The 20223-nt window shown below is 55.1% G+C and overlaps 1 protein-coding gene across 1 annotated transcript in view; it reads right to left on the bottom strand.

The window, feature by feature from the left end:
- LOC147693195 (NACHT, LRR and PYD domains-containing protein 12-like) overlaps positions 1-19865 on the bottom strand; it is a 1166314-nt gene extending 1146449 nt beyond the window's left edge. The window contains exon 1 of the mRNA XM_086933618.1: positions 19739-19865. The gene's annotated coding sequence lies outside the window, so the exon portion shown is untranslated. The remainder of the gene's footprint in view (positions 1-19738) is intronic.
- Between the last annotated feature and the right edge of the window lie 358 nt (positions 19866-20223).

Genomic DNA, 20223 nt, shown 5'->3' with positions numbered 1-20223 from the left:
CCCCTGCACTGAACATCTGGACCCGACCTCTGCCTCTCCATAGCACCATCCCCTGCACTGAACATCTGGAGCCGACCTCTGTCTTTCCATAGCACCATCCCCTGCACTGAACATCTAGAACCCGAACTCTGCCTTTCCATAGCGCCATCCCCTGCACTGAACATTTGAACCCGACCTCCGCCTCTCCATAGCACCATCCCCTGCACTAAACATCTGGACACAACCTCTGCCTTTCCACGGCACCATCCCCTGCACTGAACATCTGGACCAGACCTCTGCCTCTCCATAGCACCATCCCCTGCACTGAACATCTGGACCTGACCTCTGCCTTTCCACAGCACCATCCCCTGCACTGAACATCTGGACCAGAACTCTGACTCTCCATAGCACAATCCCCTGCACTGAACATCTGGACCCAACCTCCCGCTCTCCATAGCACCATCCCCTACACTGAACATCTGGACCCGACCTTTGCCTTTCCAAAGCACCATCCCCGGCACTGAACATCTGGACCCAACCTCTGCCTTTCCATAGCACCACCCACTGCACTGAACATCTGGACCCAACCTCTGCCTTTCCATAGCATCATCCCCTACACTGAACATCTGGACCCGACCTCTGCCTTTCCATAGCACCATCCCCGGCACTGAACATCTAGACCAGACCTCTGCCTCTCCATAGCACAATCCCCTGCACTGAACATCTGGACCCGACCTCTGCCTCTCCATAGCACCATCCCTTGCACTGAACATCTGGACCCAACCTCTGCCTCTCCATAGCACCATCCCCTGCACTGAACATCTGGACCTGACCTCTGCCTTTCCATAACACCATCCCCTGCACTGAACATCTGGACCCGACCTCTGCCTCTCCATAGCACCATCCCCTGCACTGAACATCTGGAGCCGACCTCTGCCTTTCCATAGCACCATCCCCTGCACTGAACATCTAGAACCCGAACTCTGCCGTTCCATAGCGCCATCCCCCGCACTGAACATTTGAACCCGACCTCTGCCTCTCCATAGCACCATCCCCTGCACTAAACATCTGGACACAACCTCTGCCTTTCCACAGCACCATCCCCTGCACTGAACACCTGGACCAGACCTCTGCCTCTCCATAGCACCATCCCCTGCACTGAACATCTGGACCGGACCTCTGCCTTTCCACAGCACCATCCCCTGCACTGAACATCTGGACCAGACCTCTGCCTCTCCATAGCACAATCCGCTGCACTGAACATCTGGACCCAACCTCTGCCTCTCCATAGCACCATCCCCTGCACTGAACATCTGGACCTGACCTCTGCCTTTCCACAACACCATCCCCTGCACTGAACATCTGAACCAGACCTCTGCCTCTCCATAGCCAAATCCCCTGCACTGAACATCTGGACCCAACCTCTGCCTCTCCATAGCACCATCCCCTGCACTGAACATCTGGACCCGACCTCTGCCTTTCCATAACACCATCCCCTGCACTGAACATCTGGACCCGACCTCTGCCTCTCCATAGCACCATCCCCTGCACTGAACATCTGGAGCCGACCTCTGTCTTTCCATAGCACCATCCCCTGCACTGAACATCTAGAACCCGAACTCTGCCTTTCCATAGCGCCATCCCCTGCACTGAACATTTGAACCCGACCTCTGCCTCTCCATAGCACCATCCCCTGCACTAAACATCTGGACACAACCTCTGCCTTTCCACGGCACCATCCCCTGCACTGAACATCTGGACCAGACCTCTGCCTCTCCATAGCACCATCCCCTGCACTGAACATCTGGACCTGACCTCTGCCTTTCCACAGCACCATCCCCTGCACTGAACATCTGGACCAGAACTCTGACTCTCCATAGCACCATCCCCTACACTGAACATCTGGACCCGACCTTTGCCTTTCCAAAGCACCATCCCCGGCACTGAACATCTGGACCCGACCTCTGCCTTTCCATAGCACCACCCACTGCACTGAACATCTGGACCCAACCTCTGCCTTTCCATAGCATCATCCCCTACACTGAACATCTGGACCCGACCTCTGCCTTTCCATAGCACCATCCCCGGCACTGAACATCTGGACCAGACCTCTGCCTCTCCATAGCACAATCCCCTGCACTGAACATCTGGACCCGACCTCTGCCTCTCCATAGCACCATCCCCTGCACTGAACATCTGGACCCAACCTCTGCCTCTCCATAGCACCATCCCCTGCACTGAACATCTGGACCCGACCTCTGCCTTTCCATAACACCATCCCCTGCACTGAACATCTGGACCCGACCTCTGCCTCTCCATAGCACCATCCCCTGCACTGAACATCTGGAGCCGACCTCTGTCTTTCCATAGCACCATCCCCTGCACTGAACATCTAGAACCCGAACTCTGCCTTTCCATAGCGCCATCCCCTGCACTGAACATTTGAACCCGACCTCTGCCTCTCCATAGCACCATCCCCTGCACTAAACATCTGGACACAACCTCTGCCTTTCCACGGCACCATCCCCTGCACTGAACATCTGGACCAGACCTCTGCCTCTCCATAGCACCATCCCCTGCACTGAACATCTGGACCTGACCTCTGCCTTTCCACAGCACCATCCCCTGCACTGAACATCTGGACCAGAACTCTGACTCTCCATAGCACAATCCCCTGCACTGAACATCTGGACCCAACCTCTGCCTCTCCATAGCACCATCCCCTACACTGAACATCTAGACCCGACCTTTGCCTTTCCAAAGCACCATCCCCGGCACTGAACATCTGGACCCGACCTCTGCCTTTCCATAGCACCACCCACTGCACTGAACATCTGGACCCAACCTCTGCCTTTCCATAGCATCATCCCCTACACTGAACATCTGGACACAACCTCTGCCTTTCCACAGCACCATCCCCTGCACTGAACACCTGGACCAGACCTCTGCCTCTCCATAGCACCATCCCCTGCACTGAACATCTGGACCGGACCTCTGCCTTTCCACAGCACCATCCCCTGCACTGAACATCTGGACCAGACCTCTGCCTCTCCATAGCACAATCCGCTGCACTGAACATCTGGACCCAACCTCTGCCTCTCCATAGCACCATCCCCTGCACTGAACATCTGGACCTGACCTCTGCCTTTCCACAACACCATCCCCTGCACTGAACATCTGAACCAGACCTCTGCCTCTCCATAGCCAAATCCCCTGCACTGAACATCTGGACCCAACCTCTGCCTCTCCATAGCACCATCCCCTGCACTGAACATCTGGACCCGACCTCTGCCTTTCCATAACACCATCCCCTGCACTGAACATCTGGACCCGACCTCTGCCTCTCCATAGCACCATCCCCTGCACTGAACATCTGGAGCCGACCTCTGTCTTTCCATAGCACCATCCCCTGCACTGAACATCTAGAACCCGAACTCTGCCTTTCCATAGCGCCATCCCCTGCACTGAACATTTGAACCCGACCTCCGCCTCTCCATAGCACCATCCCCTGCACTAAACATCTGGACACAACCTCTGCCTTTCCACGGCACCATCCCCTGCACTGAACATCTGGACCAGACCTCTGCCTCTCCATAGCACCATCCCCTGCACTGAACATCTGGACCTGACCTCTGCCTTTCCACAGCACCATCCCCTGCACTGAACATCTGGACCAGAACTCTGACTCTCCATAGCACAATCCCCTGCACTGAACATCTGGACCCAACCTCCCGCTCTCCATAGCACCATCCCCTACACTGAACATCTGGACCCGACCTTTGCCTTTCCAAAGCACCATCCCCGGCACTGAACATCTGGACCCGACCTCTGCCTTTCCATAGCACCACCCACTGCACTGAACATCTGGACCCAACCTCTGCCTTTCCATAGCATCATCCCCTACACTGAACATCTGGACCCGACCTCTGCCTTTCCATAGCACCATCCCCGGCACTGAACATCTAGACCAGACCTCTGCCTCTCCATAGCACAATCCCCTGCACTGAACATCTGGACCCGACCTCTGCCTCTCCATAGCACCATCCCTTGCACTGAACATCTGGACCCAACCTCTGCCTCTCCATAGCACCATCCCCTGCACTGAACATCTGGACCTGACCTCTGCCTTTCCATAACACCATCCCCTGCACTGAACATCTGGACCCGACCTCTGCCTCTCCATAGCACCATCCCCTGCACTGAACATCTGGAGCCGACCTCTGCCTTTCCATAGCACCATCCCCTGCACTGAACATCTAGAACCCGAACTCTGCCGTTCCATAGCGCCATCCCCCGCACTGAACATTTGAACCCGACCTCTGCCTCTCCATAGCACCATCCCCTGCACTAAACATCTGGACACAACCTCTGCCTTTCCACAGCACCATCCCCTGCACTGAACACCTGGACCAGACCTCTGCCTCTCCATAGCACCATCCCCTGCACTGAACATCTGGACCGGACCTCTGCCTTTCCACAGCACCATCCCCTGCACTGAACATCTGGACCAGACCTCTGCCTCTCCATAGCACAATCCGCTGCACTGAACATCTGGACCCAACCTCTGCCTCTCCATAGCACCATCCCCTGCACTGAACATCTGGACCTGACCTCTGCCTTTCCACAACACCATCCCCTGCACTGAACATCTGAACCAGACCTCTGCCTCTCCATAGCCAAATCCCCTGCACTGAACATCTGGACCCAACCTCTGCCTCTCCATAGCACCATCCCCTGCACTGAACATCTGGACCCGACCTCTGCCTTTCCATAACACCATCCCCTGCACTGAACATCTGGACCCGACCTCTGCCTCTCCATAGCACCATCCCCTGCACTGAACATCTGGAGCCGACCTCTGTCTTTCCATAGCACCATCCCCTGCACTGAACATCTAGAACCCGAACTCTGCCTTTCCATAGCGCCATCCCCTGCACTGAACATTTGAACCCGACCTCTGCCTCTCCATAGCACCATCCCCTGCACTAAACATCTGGACACAACCTCTGCCTTTCCACGGCACCATCCCCTGCACTGAACATCTGGACCAGACCTCTGCCTCTCCATAGCACCATCCCCTGCACTGAACATCTGGACCTGACCTCTGCCTTTCCACAGCACCATCCCCTGCACTGAACATCTGGACCAGAACTCTGACTCTCCATAGCACCATCCCCTACACTGAACATCTGGACCCGACCTTTGCCTTTCCAAAGCACCATCCCCGGCACTGAACATCTGGACCCGACCTCTGCCTTTCCATAGCACCACCCACTGCACTGAACATCTGGACCCAACCTCTGCCTTTCCATAGCATCATCCCCTACACTGAACATCTGGACCCGACCTCTGCCTTTCCATAGCACCATCCCCGGCACTGAACATCTGGACCAGACCTCTGCCTCTCCATAGCACAATCCCCTGCACTGAACATCTGGACCCGACCTCTGCCTCTCCATAGCACCATCCCCTGCACTGAACATCTGGACCCAACCTCTGCCTCTCCATAGCACCATCCCCTGCACTGAACATCTGGACCCGACCTCTGCCTTTCCATAACACCATCCCCTGCACTGAACATCTGGACCCGACCTCTGCCTCTCCATAGCACCATCCCCTGCACTGAACATCTGGAGCCGACCTCTGTCTTTCCATAGCACCATCCCCTGCACTGAACATCTAGAACCCGAACTCTGCCTTTCCATAGCGCCATCCCCTGCACTGAACATTTGAACCCGACCTCTGCCTCTCCATAGCACCATCCCCTGCACTAAACATCTGGACACAACCTCTGCCTTTCCACGGCACCATCCCCTGCACTGAACATCTGGACCAGACCTCTGCCTCTCCATAGCACCATCCCCTGCACTGAACATCTGGACCTGACCTCTGCCTTTCCACAGCACCATCCCCTGCACTGAACATCTGGACCAGAACTCTGACTCTCCATAGCACAATCCCCTGCACTGAACATCTGGACCCAACCTCTGCCTCTCCATAGCACCATCCCCTACACTGAACATCTAGACCCGACCTTTGCCTTTCCAAAGCACCATCCCCGGCACTGAACATCTGGACCCGACCTCTGCCTTTCCATAGCACCACCCACTGCACTGAACATCTGGACCCAACCTCTGCCTTTCCATAGCATCATCCCCTACACTGAACATCTGGACCCGACCTCTGCCTTTCCATAGCACCATCCCCGGCACTGAACATCTGGACCAGACCTCTGCCTCTCCATAGCACAATCCCCTGCACTGAACATCTGGACCCGACCTCTGCCTCTCCATAGCACCATCCCCTGCACTGAACATCTGGACCAGACCTCTGCCTCTCCATAGCACAATCCCCTACACTGAACATCTGGACCCGACCTCTGCCTTTCCATAGCACCATCCCCTGCACTGAACATCTGGACCCGACCTCTGCCTTTCCATGGCACCATCCCCTACACTGAACATCTGGACCCGACCTCTGCCTTTCCATAGCACCATCCCCTGCACTGCACATCTGGACCAGACCTCTGCCTCTCCATAGCACAATCCCCTGCACTGAACATCTGGAACCGACCTCTGCCTTTCCATAGCACCATCCCCTGCACTGAACATCTGGACCCAACCTCTGCCTCTCCATAGCACCATCCCCTGCACTGAACATCTGGACCAGACCTTTGCCTCTCCATAGCACAATCCCATACACTGAACATCTGAACCGACCTCTGCCTTTCCATAGCACCATCCCCTGCACTGAACATCTGGACCCGACCTCTGCCTTTCCATAGCATCATCCCCTACACTGAACATATGGACCTGACCTCTGCCTTTCCATAGCACCATCACCTGCACTGAACATATGGACCTGACCTCTGCCTTTCCATAGCACCATCACCTGCACTGAACATCTGGACCCAACCTCTGCCTCTCCATAGCACCATCCCCTGCACTGAACATCTGGACCAGACCTTTGCCTCTCCATAGCACAATCCCATACACTGAACATCTGAACCGACCTCTGCCTTTCCATAGCACCATCCCCTGCACTGAACATCTGGACCCGACCTCTGCCTTTCCATAGCACCATCCCCTACACTGAACATATGGACCTGACCTCTGCCTTTCCATAGCACCATCACCTGCACTGAACATCTGGACCCGACCTCTGCCTTCCCATAGCACCATCCCCTACACTGAACATCCGGACCAGACCTCTGCCTCTCCATAGCACCATCCCCTGCACTGAATATCTGGACCAGACCTCTGCCTCTCCATAGCACAAACCCCTGCACTGAACATCTGGACCCAACCTCTGCCTCTCCATAGCACCATCCCCTACACTGAACATCTGGACCCGACCTTTGCCTTTCCACAGCACCATCCCCGGCACTGAACATCTGGACCCGACCTCTGCCTTTCCATAGCACCACCCACTGCACTGAACATCTGGACCCAACCTCTGCCTTTCCATAGCATCATCCCCTACACTGAACATCTGGACCCGACCTCTGCCTTTCCATAGCACCATCCCCGGCACTGAACATCTGGACCAGACCTCTGCCTCTCCATAGCACAATCCCCTGCACTGAACATCTGGACCCGACCTCTGCCTCTCCATAGCACCATCCCCTGCACTGAACATCTGGACCCGACCTCTGCCTCTCCATAGCACAATCCCCTACACTGAACATCTGGACCCGACCTCTGCCTTTCCACAGCACCATCCCCTGCACTGAACATCTGGACCCGACCTCTGCCTTTCCATGGCACCATCCCCTACACTGAACATATGGACCGACCTCTGCCTTTCCATAGCACCATCCCCTGCACTGAACATCTGGGCCCGACCTCTGCCTTTCCAAAGCACCATCCCCTACACTGAACATATGGACCTGACCTCTGCCTTTCCATAGCACCATCACCTGCACTGAACATCTGGACCCGACCTCTGCCTTTCCACAGCACCATCCCCTACACTGAACATCTGTACCCGACCTCTGCCTCTCCATAGCACAATCCCCTACACTGAACATCTGGACCCGACCTCTGCCTTTCCATAGCACCATTCCCTGCACTGAACATCTGGACCCGGCCTCTGCCTTTCCATAGCACCATCCCCTACACTGAACATCTAGACCCGACCTCTGCCTTTCCATAGCACCATCCCCTGCACTGAACATCTGGACCCGACCTCTGCCTTTCCATAGCACCATCCCCTGCACTGAACATCTGGACCCGACCTCTGCCTTTCCATAGCACCATCCCATGCACTGAACATCTGGACCCGACCTCTGCCTTCCCATAGCACCATCCCCTACACTGAACATCCGGACCCGACCTCTGCCTCTCCATAGCATCATCCCCTGCACTGAATATCTGGACCAGACCTCTGCCTCTCCATAGCACAATCCCCTACACTGAACATCTGGACCTGACATCTGCCTTTCCATAGCACCATCCCATGCACTGAACATCTGGACCCGACTTCTGCCTTTCCATAGCACCATCCCCTACACTGAACATCTGGACCCGACCTCTGCCTTTCCATAGCACCATCACCTGCACTGAACATCTGGACACGACCTCTGCCTTTCCATAGCACCATCCCCTACACTGAAGATCTGGACCCAACCTCTAACTTTCCATAGCACCATCCCCTGCACTGAACATCTGGACCCGGCCTCTGCCTCTCCATAGCACAATCGCCTGCACTGAACATCTGGACCCAACCTCTGCCTCTCCATAGCACCATCCCCTTCACTGAACATCTGGACCAGACCTCTGCCTCTCCATAGCACAATCCCCTACACTGAACATCTGGACCCAACCTCTGCCTTTCCATAGCACCATCACCTGCACTGAACATCTGGACCCGACCTCTGCCTTCCCATAACACCATCCCCTACACTGAACATCCGGACCAGACCTCTGCCTCTCCATAGCACCATACCCTGCACTGAACATCTGGACCCGACCTCTGCCTCTCCATAGCACCATCCCCTGCACTGAACATCTGGACCAGACCTCTGCCTCTCCATAGCACAATCCCCTACACTGAACATCTGGACCCGACCTCTGCCTTTCCATAGCACCATCCCCTGCACTGAACATCTGGACCCGACCTCTGCCTTTCCATGGCACCATCCCCTACACTGAACATCTGGACCCGACCTCTGCCTTTCCATAGCACCATCCCCTGCACTGCACATCTGGACCAGACCTCTGCCTCTCCATAGCACAATCCCCTGCACTGAACATCTGGACCCGACCTCTGCCTTTCCACAGCACCATCCCCTGCACTGAACATCTGGACCCAACCTCTGCCTTCCCATAGCACCATCCCTTACACTGAACATCTGGACCCGACCTCTGCCTCTCCATAGCACCATCCCCTGCACTGAACATCTGGACCAGACCTTTGCCTCTCCATAGCACAATCCCATACACTGAACATCTGAACCGACCTCTGCCTTTCCATAGCACCATCCCCTGCACTGAACATCTGGACCCGACCTCTGCCTTTCCATAGCACCATCACCTGCACTGAACATCTGGACCCGACCTCTGCCTTTCCACAGCACCATCCCCTACACTGAACATCTGTACCCGACCTCTGCCTCTCCATAGCACAATCCCCTACACTGAACATCTGGACCCGACCTCTGCCTTTCCATAGCACCATTCCCTGCACTGAACATCTGGACCCGGCCTCTGCCTTTCAATAGCACCATCCCTACACTGAACATCTAGACCCGACCTCTGCCTTTCCATAGCACCATCCCCTGCACTGAACATCTGGACCCGACCTCTGCCTTTCCATAGCACCATCCCCTGCACTGAACATCTGGACCAGACCTCTGTGTCTCCATAGCACAATCCCCTTCACTGAACATCTGGACCCTACCTCTGCCTCTCCATAGCACCATCCCCTGCACTGAACATCTGGACCAGACCTCTGCCTCTCCATAGCACAATCCCCTACACTGAACATCTGGACCCGACCTCTGCCTTTCCATATCACCATCACCTGCACTGAACATCTGGACCCGACCTCTGCCTTCCCATAGCACCATCCCCTACACTGAACATCCGGACCCGACCTCTGCCTCTCCATAGCATCATCCCCTGCTCTGAATATCTGGACCAGACCTCTGCCTCTCCATAGCACAATCCCCTACACTGAACATCTGGACCTGACATCTGCCTTTCCATAGCACCATCCCATGCACTGAACATCTGCACCGACCTCTGCCTTTCCATAGCACCATCCCCTACACTGAACATCTGGACCCGACCTCTGCCTTTCCATAGCACCATCACCTGCACTGAACATCTGGACACGACCTCTGCCTTTCCACAGCACCATCCCCTACACTGAACATCTGGACCCCACCTCTGCCTCTCCATAGCACAATCCCCTACACTGAACATCTGGACCCAACCTCTGCCTTTCCATAGCACCATCCCCTGCACTGAACATCTGGACCCGACCTCTGCCTTTCCATAGCACCATCCCCTACACTGAACATCTAGACCCAACCTCTAACTTTCCATAGCACCATCCCCTGCACTGAACATCTGGACCCGGCCTCTGCCTCTCCATAGCACAATCCCCTGCACTGAACATCTGGACCCAACCTCTGCCTCTCCATAGCACCATCCCCTGCACTGAACATCTGGACCAGACCTCTGCCTCTCCATAGCACAATCCCCTACACTGAACATCTGGACCCGACCTCTGCCTCTCCATAGCACCATCCCCTGCACTGAACATCTGGACCAGACATTTGCCTCTCCATAGCACAATCCCAAACACTGAACATCTGAACCGACCTCTGCCTTTCCATAGCACCATCCCCTGCACTGAACATCTGGACCCGACCTCTGCCTTTCCAAAGCACCATCCCCTACACTGAACATATGGACCTGACCTCTGCCTTTCCATAGCACCATCACCTGCACTGAACATCTGGACCCGACCTCTGCCTTTCCACAGCACCATCCCCTACACTGAACATCTGTACCCGACCTCTGCCTCTCCATAGCACAATCCCCTACACTGAACATCTGGACCCGACCTCTGCCTTTCCATAGCACCATTCCCTGCACTGAACATCTGGACCCGGCCTCTGCCTTTCCATAGCACCATCCCTACACTGAACATCTAGACCCGACCTCTGCCTTTCCATAGCACCATCCCCTGCACTGAACATCTGGACCCGACCTCTGCCTTTCCATAGCACCATCCCCTGCACTGAACATCTGGACCAGACCTCTGTGTCTCCATAGCACAATCCCCTTCACTGAACATCTGGACCCGACCTCTGCCTCTCCATAGCACCATCCCCTGCACTGAACATCTGGACCAGACCTCTTCCTCTCCATAGCACAATCCCCTACACTGAACATCTGGACCCGACCTCTGCCTTTCCATATCACCATCACCTGCACTGAACATCTGGACCCGACCTCTGCCTTCCCATAGCACCATCCCCTACACTGAACATCCGGACCCGACCTCTGCCTCTCCATAGCATCATCCCCTGCTCTGAATATCTGGACCAGACCTCTGCCTCTCCATAGCACAATCCCCTACACTGAACATCTGGACCTGACATCTGCCTTTCCATAGCACCATCCCATGCACTGAACATCTGCACCCGACCTCTGCCTTTCCATAGCACCATCCCCTACACTGAACATCTGGACCCGACCTCTGCCTTTCCATAGCACCATCACCTGCACTGAACATCTGGACACGACCTCTGCCTTTCCACAGCACCATCCCCTACACTGAACATCTGGACCCCACCTCTGCCTCTCCATAGCACAATCCCCTACACTGAACATCTGGACCCAACCTCTGCCTTTCCATAGCACCATCCCCTGCACTGAACATCTGGACCCGACCTCTGCCTTTCCATAGCACCATCCCCTACACTGAACATCTAGACCCAACCTCTAACTTTCCATAGCACCATCCCCTGCACTGAACATCTGGACCCGGCCTCTGCCTCTCCATAGCACAATCCCCTGCACTGAACATCTGGACCCAACCTCTGCCTCTCCATAGCACCATCCCCTGCACTGAACATCTGGACCAGACCTCTGCCTCTCCATAGCACAATCCCCTACACTGAACATCTGGACCCGACCTCTGCCTTTCCATAGCACCATCACCTGCACTGAACATCTGGACCCGACCTCTGCCTTTCCATGGCACCATCCCCTACACTGAACATATGGACCGACCTCTGCCTTTCCATAGCACCATCCCCTGCACTGAACATCTGGGCCCGACCTCTGCCTTTCCAAAGCACCATCCCCTACACTGAACATATGGACCTGACCTCTGCCTTTCCATAGCACCATCACCTGCACTGAACATCTGGACCCGACCTCTGCCTTTCCACAGCACCATCCCCTACACTGAACATCTGTACCCGACCTCTGCCTCTCCATAGCACAATCCCCTACACTGAACATCTGGACCCGACCTCTGCCTTTCCATAGCACCATTCCCTGCACTGAACATCTGGACCCGGCCTCTGTCTTTCCATAGCACCATCCCCTACACTGAACATCTAGACCCGACCTCTGCCTTTCCATAGCACCATCCCCTGCACTGAACATCTGGACCCGACCTCTGCCTTTCCATAGCACCATCCCCTGCACTGAACATCTGGACCCGACCTCTGCCTTTCCATAGCACCATCCCATGCACTGAACATCTGGACCCGACCTCTGCCTTCCCATAGCACCATCCCCTACACTGAACATCCGGACCCGACCTCTGCCTCTCCATAGCATCATCCCCTGCACTGAATATCTGGACCAGACCTCTGCCTCTCCATAGCACAATCCCCTACACTGAACATCTGGACCTGACATCTGCCTTTCCATAGCACCATCCCATGCACTGAACATCTGGACCCGACTTCTGCCTTTCCATAGCACCATCCCCTACACTGAACATCTGGACCCGACCTCTGCCTTTCCATAGCACCATCACCTGCACTGAACATCTGGACACGACCTCTGCCTTTCCATAGCACCATCCCCTACACTGAAGATCTGGACCCAACCTCTAACTTTCCATAGCACCATCCCCTGCACTGAACATCTGGACCCGGCCTCTGCCTCTCCATAGCACAATCGCCTGCACTGAACATCTGGACCCAACCTCTGCCTCTCCATAGCACCATCCCCTGCACTGAACATCTGGACCAGACCTCTGCCTCTCCATAGCACAATCCCCTACACTGAACATCTGGACCCAACCTCTGCCTTTCCATAGCACCATCACCTGCACTGAACATCTGGACCCGACCTCTGCCTTCCCATAACACCATCCCCTACACTGAACATCCGGACCAGACCTCTGCCTCTCCATAGCACCATACCCTGCACTGAACATCTGGACCCGACCTCTGCCTCTCCATAGCACCATCCCCTGCACTGAACATCTGGACCAGACCTCTGCCTCTCCATAGCACAATCCCCTACACTGAACATCTGGACCCGACCTCTGCCTTTCCATAGCACCATCCCCTGCACTGAACATCTGGACCCGACCTCTGCCTTTCCATGGCACCATCCCCTACACTGAACATCTGGACCCGACCTCTGCCTTTCCATAGCACCATCCCCTGCACTGCACATCTGGACCAGACCTCTGCCTCTCCATAGCACAATCCCCTGCACTGAACATCTGGACCCGACCTCTGCCTTTCCACAGCACCATCCCCTGCACTGAACATCTGGACCCAACCTCTGCCTTCCCATAGCACCATCCCTTACACTGAACATCTGGACCCGACCTCTGCCTCTCCATAGCACCATCCCCTGCACTGAACATCTGGACCAGACCTTTGCCTCTCCATAGCACAATCCCATACACTGAACATCTGAACCGACCTCTGCCTTTCCATAGCACCATCCCCTGCACTGAACATCTGGACCCGACCTCTGCCTTTCCAAAGCACCATCCCCTACACTGAACATATGGACCTGACCTCTGCCTTTCCATAGCACCATCACCTGCACTGAACATCTGGACCCGACCTCTGCCTTTCCACAGCACCATCCCCTACACTGAACATCTGTACCCGACCTCTGCCTCTCCATAGCACAATCCCCTACACTGAACATCTGGACCCGACCTCTGCCTTTCCATAGCACCATTCCCTGCACTGAACATCTGGACCCGGCCTCTGCCTTTCAATAGCACCATCCCTACACTGAACATCTAGACCCGACCTCTGCCTTTCCATAGCACCATCCCCTGCACTGAACATCTGGACCCGACCTCTGCCTTTCCATAGCACCATCCCCTGCACTGAACATCTGGACCAGACCTCTGTGTCTCCATAGCACAATCCCCTTCACTGAACATCTGGACCCTACCTCTGCCTCTCCATAGCACCATCCCCTGCACTGAACATCTGGACCAGACCTCTGCCTCTCCATAGCACAATCCCCTACACTGAACATCTGGACCCGACCTCTGCCTTTCCATATCACCATCACCTGCACTGAACATCTGGACCCGACCTCTGCCTTCCCATAGCACCATCCCCTACACTGAACATCCGGACCCGACCTCTGCCTCTCCATAGCATCATCCCCTGCTCTGAATATCTGGACCAGACCTCTGCCTCTCCATAGCACAATCCCCTACACTGAACATCTGGACCTGACATCTGCCTTTCCATAGCACCATCCCATGCACTGAACATCTGCACCGACCTCTGCCTTTCCATAGCACCATCCCCTACACTGAACATCTGGACCCGACCTCTGCCTTTCCATAGCACCATCACCTGCACTGAACATCTGGACACGACCTCTGCCTTTCCACAGCACCATCCCCTACACTGAACATCTGGACCCCACCTCTGCCTCTCCATAGCACAATCCCCTACACTGAACATCTGGACCCAACCTCTGCCTTTCCATAGCACCATCCCCTGCACTGAACATCTGGACCCGACCTCTGCCTTTCCATAGCACCATCCCCTACACTGAACATCTAGACCCAACCTCTAACTTTCCATAGCACCATCCCCTGCACTGAACATCTGGACCCGGCCTCTGCCTCTCCATAGCACAATCCCCTGCACTGAACATCTGGACCCAACCTCTGCCTCTCCATAGCACCATCCCCTGCACTGAACATCTGGACCAGACCTCTGCCTCTCCATAGCACAATCCCCTACACTGAACATCTGGACCCGACCTCTGCCTCTCCATAGCACCATCCCCTGCACTGAACATCTGGACCAGACATTTGCCTCTCCATAGCACAATCCCAAACACTGAACATCTGAACCGACCTCTGCCTTTCCATAGCACCATCCCCTGCACTGAACATCTGGACCCGACCTCTGCCTTTCCAAAGCACCATCCCCTACACTGAACATATGGACCTGACCTCTGCCTTTCCATAGCACCATCACCTGCACTGAACATCTGGACCCGACCTCTGCCTTTCCACAGCACCATCCCCTACACTGAACATCTGTACCCGACCTCTGCCTCTCCATAGCACAATCCCCTACACTGAACATCTGGACCCGACCTCTGCCTTTCCATAGCACCATTCCCTGCACTGAACATCTGGACCCGGCCTCTGCCTTTCCATAGCACCATCCCTACACTGAACATCTAGACCCGACCTCTGCCTTTCCATAGCACCATCCCCTGCACTGAACATCTGGACCCGACCTCTGCCTTTCCATAGCACCATCCCCTGCACTGAACATCTGGACCAGACCTCTGTGTCTCCATAGCACAATCCCCTTCACTGAACATCTGGACCCGACCTCTGCCTCTCCATAGCACCATCCCCTGCACTGAACATCTGGACCAGACCTCTTCCTCTCCATAGCACAATCCCCTACACTGAACATCTGGACCCGACCTCTGCCTTTCCATATCACCATCACCTGCACTGAACATCTGGACCCGACCTCTGCCTTCCCATAGCACCATCCCCTACACTGAACATCCGGACCCGACCTCTGCCTCTCCATAGCATCATCCCCTGCTCTGAATATCTGGACCAGACCTCTGCCTCTCCATAGCACAATCCCCTACACTGAACATCTGGACCTGACATCTGCCTTTCCATAGCACCATCCCATGCACTGAACATCTGCACCCGACCTCTGCCTTTCCATAGCACCATCCCCTACACTGAACATCTGGACCCGACCTCTGCCTTTCCATAGCACCATCACCTGCACTGAACATCTGGACACGACCTCTGCCTTTCCACAGCACCATCCCCTACACTGAACATCTGGACCCCACCTCTGCCTCTCCATAGCACAATCCCCTACACTGAACATCTGGACCCAACCTCTGCCTTTCCATAGCACCATCCCCTGCACTGAACATCTGGACCCGACCTCTGCCTTTCCATAGCACCATCCCCTACACTGAACATCTAGACCCAACCTCTAACTTTCCATAGCACCATCCCCTGCACTGAACATCTGGACCCGGCCTCTGCCTCTCCATAGCACAATCCCCTGCACTGAACATCTGGACCCAACCTCTGCCTCTCCATAGCACCATCCCCTGCACTGAACATCTGGACCAGACCTCTGCCTCTCCATAGCACAATCCCCTACACTGAACATCTGGACCCGACCTCTGCCTTTCCATAGCACCATCACCTGCACTGAACATCTGGACCCGACCTCTGCCTTCCCATAGCACCATCCCCTACACTGAACATCCGGACCAGACCTCTGCCTCTCCATAGCACCATCCCCTGCACTGAATATCTGGACCAGACCTCTGCCTCTCCATAGCACAATCCCCTACACTGAACATCTGGACCTGACCTCTGCCTTTCCATAGCACCATCCCCTGCACTGAACATCTGGACCCGACCTCTGCCTTTCCATAGCACCATCCCCTACACTGAACATCTGGACCCGACCTCTGCCTTTCCATAGCACCATCCCCTGCACTGAACATCTGGACCCGACCTCTGCCTTTCCATAGCACCATTCCCTGCACTGAACATCTGGACCCGGCCTCTGCCTTTCCATAGCACCATCCCCTACACTGAACATCTGGACCCGACCTCTGCCTTTCCATAGCACCATCCCCTGCACTGAACATCTGGACCCAACCTCTGCCTTTCCATAGCACCATCCCCTGCACTGAACATCTGGACCCGACCTCTGCCTCTCCATAGCACCATCACCTGCACTGAACATCTGGACCAGACCTCTGCCTCTCCATAGCACCATCCCCTGCACTGAACATCTGGACCCGACCTCTGCCTTTCCATATCACCATCACCTGCACTGAACATCTGGACCCGACCTCTGCCTTCCCATAGCACCATCCCCTGCACTGAACATCCGGACCCGACCTCTGCCTCTCCATAGCATCATCCCCTGCACTGAATATCTGGACCAGACCTCTGCCTTTCCATAGCACCATCCCCTGCACTGAACATCTAGAACCCAAACTCTGCCTTTCCATAGCGCCATCCCCTGCACTAAACATCTGGACACAACCTCTGCCTTTCCACAGCACCATCCCTTACACTGAACATCTGGACCAGACCTCTGCCTCTCCATAGCACCATCCCCTGCACTGAACATCTGGACCAGACCTCTGCCTCTCCATAGCTCAATCCCCTACAGTGAACATCTGGACCCGACCTCTGCCTTTCCATAGCACCATCCCCTGCACTGAACATCTGGACCCGACCTCTGCCTTACCATAGCACAATCCCCTACACTGAACATCTGGACCCGACCTCTGCCTTTCCATAGCACCATCACCTGCACTGAACATCTGGACCCGACCTCTGCCTTTCCATAGCACCATCACCTGCACTGAACATCTGGACCCGACCTTTGCCTTACCATAGCACCATCCCCTGCACTGAACCTCTGACCTTCAGAAATGTGTAATCAGAGCTTCAGAGGGAAGTCTGCCTTTGACTCCAGAACCACACATGTGGATTCATAATAATCAGATTGAATTGCTACCTGCTTTCTCTCAAGACGCAAATACCAGAAGGCCAGGGCTTTACTGAGATAAGCCACACACCCACTGCAGTAATACTATGCACTGCACAGCACAGCACAGCGACAATAAGCAGCAGCACACACCCACTGCATGAATACAAAGCACTGCCCAGCAGAGCACCATTAACCAGCAGCATACACCCACTGCATAGTGTATGGAATACAAAGCACTGCACTGCACTGCACTGCGCAGCACATCAGCACACTTTGCAGAGCACTTCATATCAGAGGCCCAGATAACACCCAGTACCTGACCATCACCCAGGACCCCATGGCACATCATAGAGAACCCAGAGTGCCCGGAAACATACCCAGCAGACACTACCCAGCATACCACTGCAAGGCATACCACTGCATGGCATACTACTGCATGGCATACTACTGCATGGCATACCACGCACGGCACACCACTGCAAGGCACACCTCTTCATGACATACCACTGCAAGGCATACCACTGCACGGCATACCACTGCATGGCATACCACTGCACGGCATACCACTGCATTGCATACCACTGCATGGCATACTACTGCATGGCATACCTCTGCATGGCATACCACGCACGGCACACCACTGCAAGGCACACCTCTTCATGACATACCACTGCATTGCATACCACTGCATGGCATACTACTGCATGGCATACCTCAGCATGGCATACCACGCACGGCACACCACTGCAAGGCACACCTCTTCATGACATACCACTGCAAGGCATACCACTGCACGGCATACCACTGCACGGCATACCACTGCACGGCATACCACTGCATTGCATACCACTGCATGGCATACTACTGCATGGCATGCCTCTGCATGGCATACCATGCACGGCATACCACTGCAAGGCACATCTCTTCATGACATACCACTGCAAGGCATACCACTGCATGGCATACCACTGCATGGCATACCACTGCACGGCATACCTCTGCTTGGCTTACCACTGCACAGCATATCACTGCACTGCATACTACTGCACGGCATACCACTGCAAGGCACACCACTGCATGGCATACCACTGCACAGCATATCACTGCAAGGCATACCACTGCACTGCATACCACTGCACGGCGTACCACTGTATGGCATACCACTGCAGAGTTTACCATTGCACGGCATACCACTGTGCGGCATACCACTGCACGGCTTACCACTGCTTAACTTACCACTGCACCGCATACCACGGCATACCACTGCACCGCATATCACTGCACGGCTTACCACTGCACGGATCACCACTGCATGACATTCCACTGCACGGCATACCACTGCATGGCATACCACTGCACGGCATACCACTGCACGGCATACCACTGCACGGCATACCACTGCATGGCATACCACTGCAGAGCATACCACTGCACGGCTTACAACTGCATGGAATACCGCTGCATGGCATACAACTGCACGGCATACCACTGCACGGCATACCACTGCACAGCAGAGAGAATAATCTAAAGGCATTTTCCAGGGGTGTAGTGCAATGGGGCCCAGGAGTGTGAGAGGCCCCTGCACCCCAATTATGGCCTGATTCTAGTAAACAAGAAATAGCAGAGGGTGGAGAGATTCTTTCCCTACATTAGATCACAAACTTCCCCTCACTAATCCTCCACACCTACGTCACTGGACGTTGCAGTGGCCCATAGAATTCCCTCAGGCAGACCTGTGATTATTTACAATCAGGCAGCAAAGCCTCTTACCTTCACAGCATCGCTCCCTCTGTCACAGCTCACAAATGTTTAATCTCAGATTGTATGTGGCAAACAGTCCTGCTCGCAGCTCTGTGGAAACACTTCCCCTTCACAGGCAGCTGCTCGTGGTTTCCCCTCTAAGAGGAAGTGGTGTCTGCCTGTCAAATCATGGTGAAATGTGTCATGTGGCCTCACTGTGCGGCAGGACCTCCAACATGTCAGAGTTAAAGGAGGCGTGTTCACACAGCCCAGACGTGCACGACAGGAAGCCACCTTTGGGCCCCTTGTCTGTCGTACACCTGTATACAGTTCACCCTGGGGGGGCTGCAGGGCTCTGGTTTTAGCGCACCTTTTCAGACACCGCGATTCCCATCAAGCCTTGCTGGACCCCAGAGTGATGCCCCGAAGGAGGGGTGCCACGCGGGGCCCTGTGGCCCCTGTGGCCTGCTGTGGGCCCCCCCTCAGGAGACCCCCATTCAGACTGAGTCCTGAGG

The sequence above is a fragment of the Lissotriton vulgaris genome, chromosome 8, assembly GCF_964263255.1.
Source record: "Lissotriton vulgaris chromosome 8, aLisVul1.2, whole genome shotgun sequence".
NCBI classification, from domain to species: domain Eukaryota; kingdom Metazoa; phylum Chordata; class Amphibia; order Caudata; family Salamandridae; genus Lissotriton; species Lissotriton vulgaris.
This window is presented reverse-complemented; position numbering and strand designations above follow the sequence as displayed.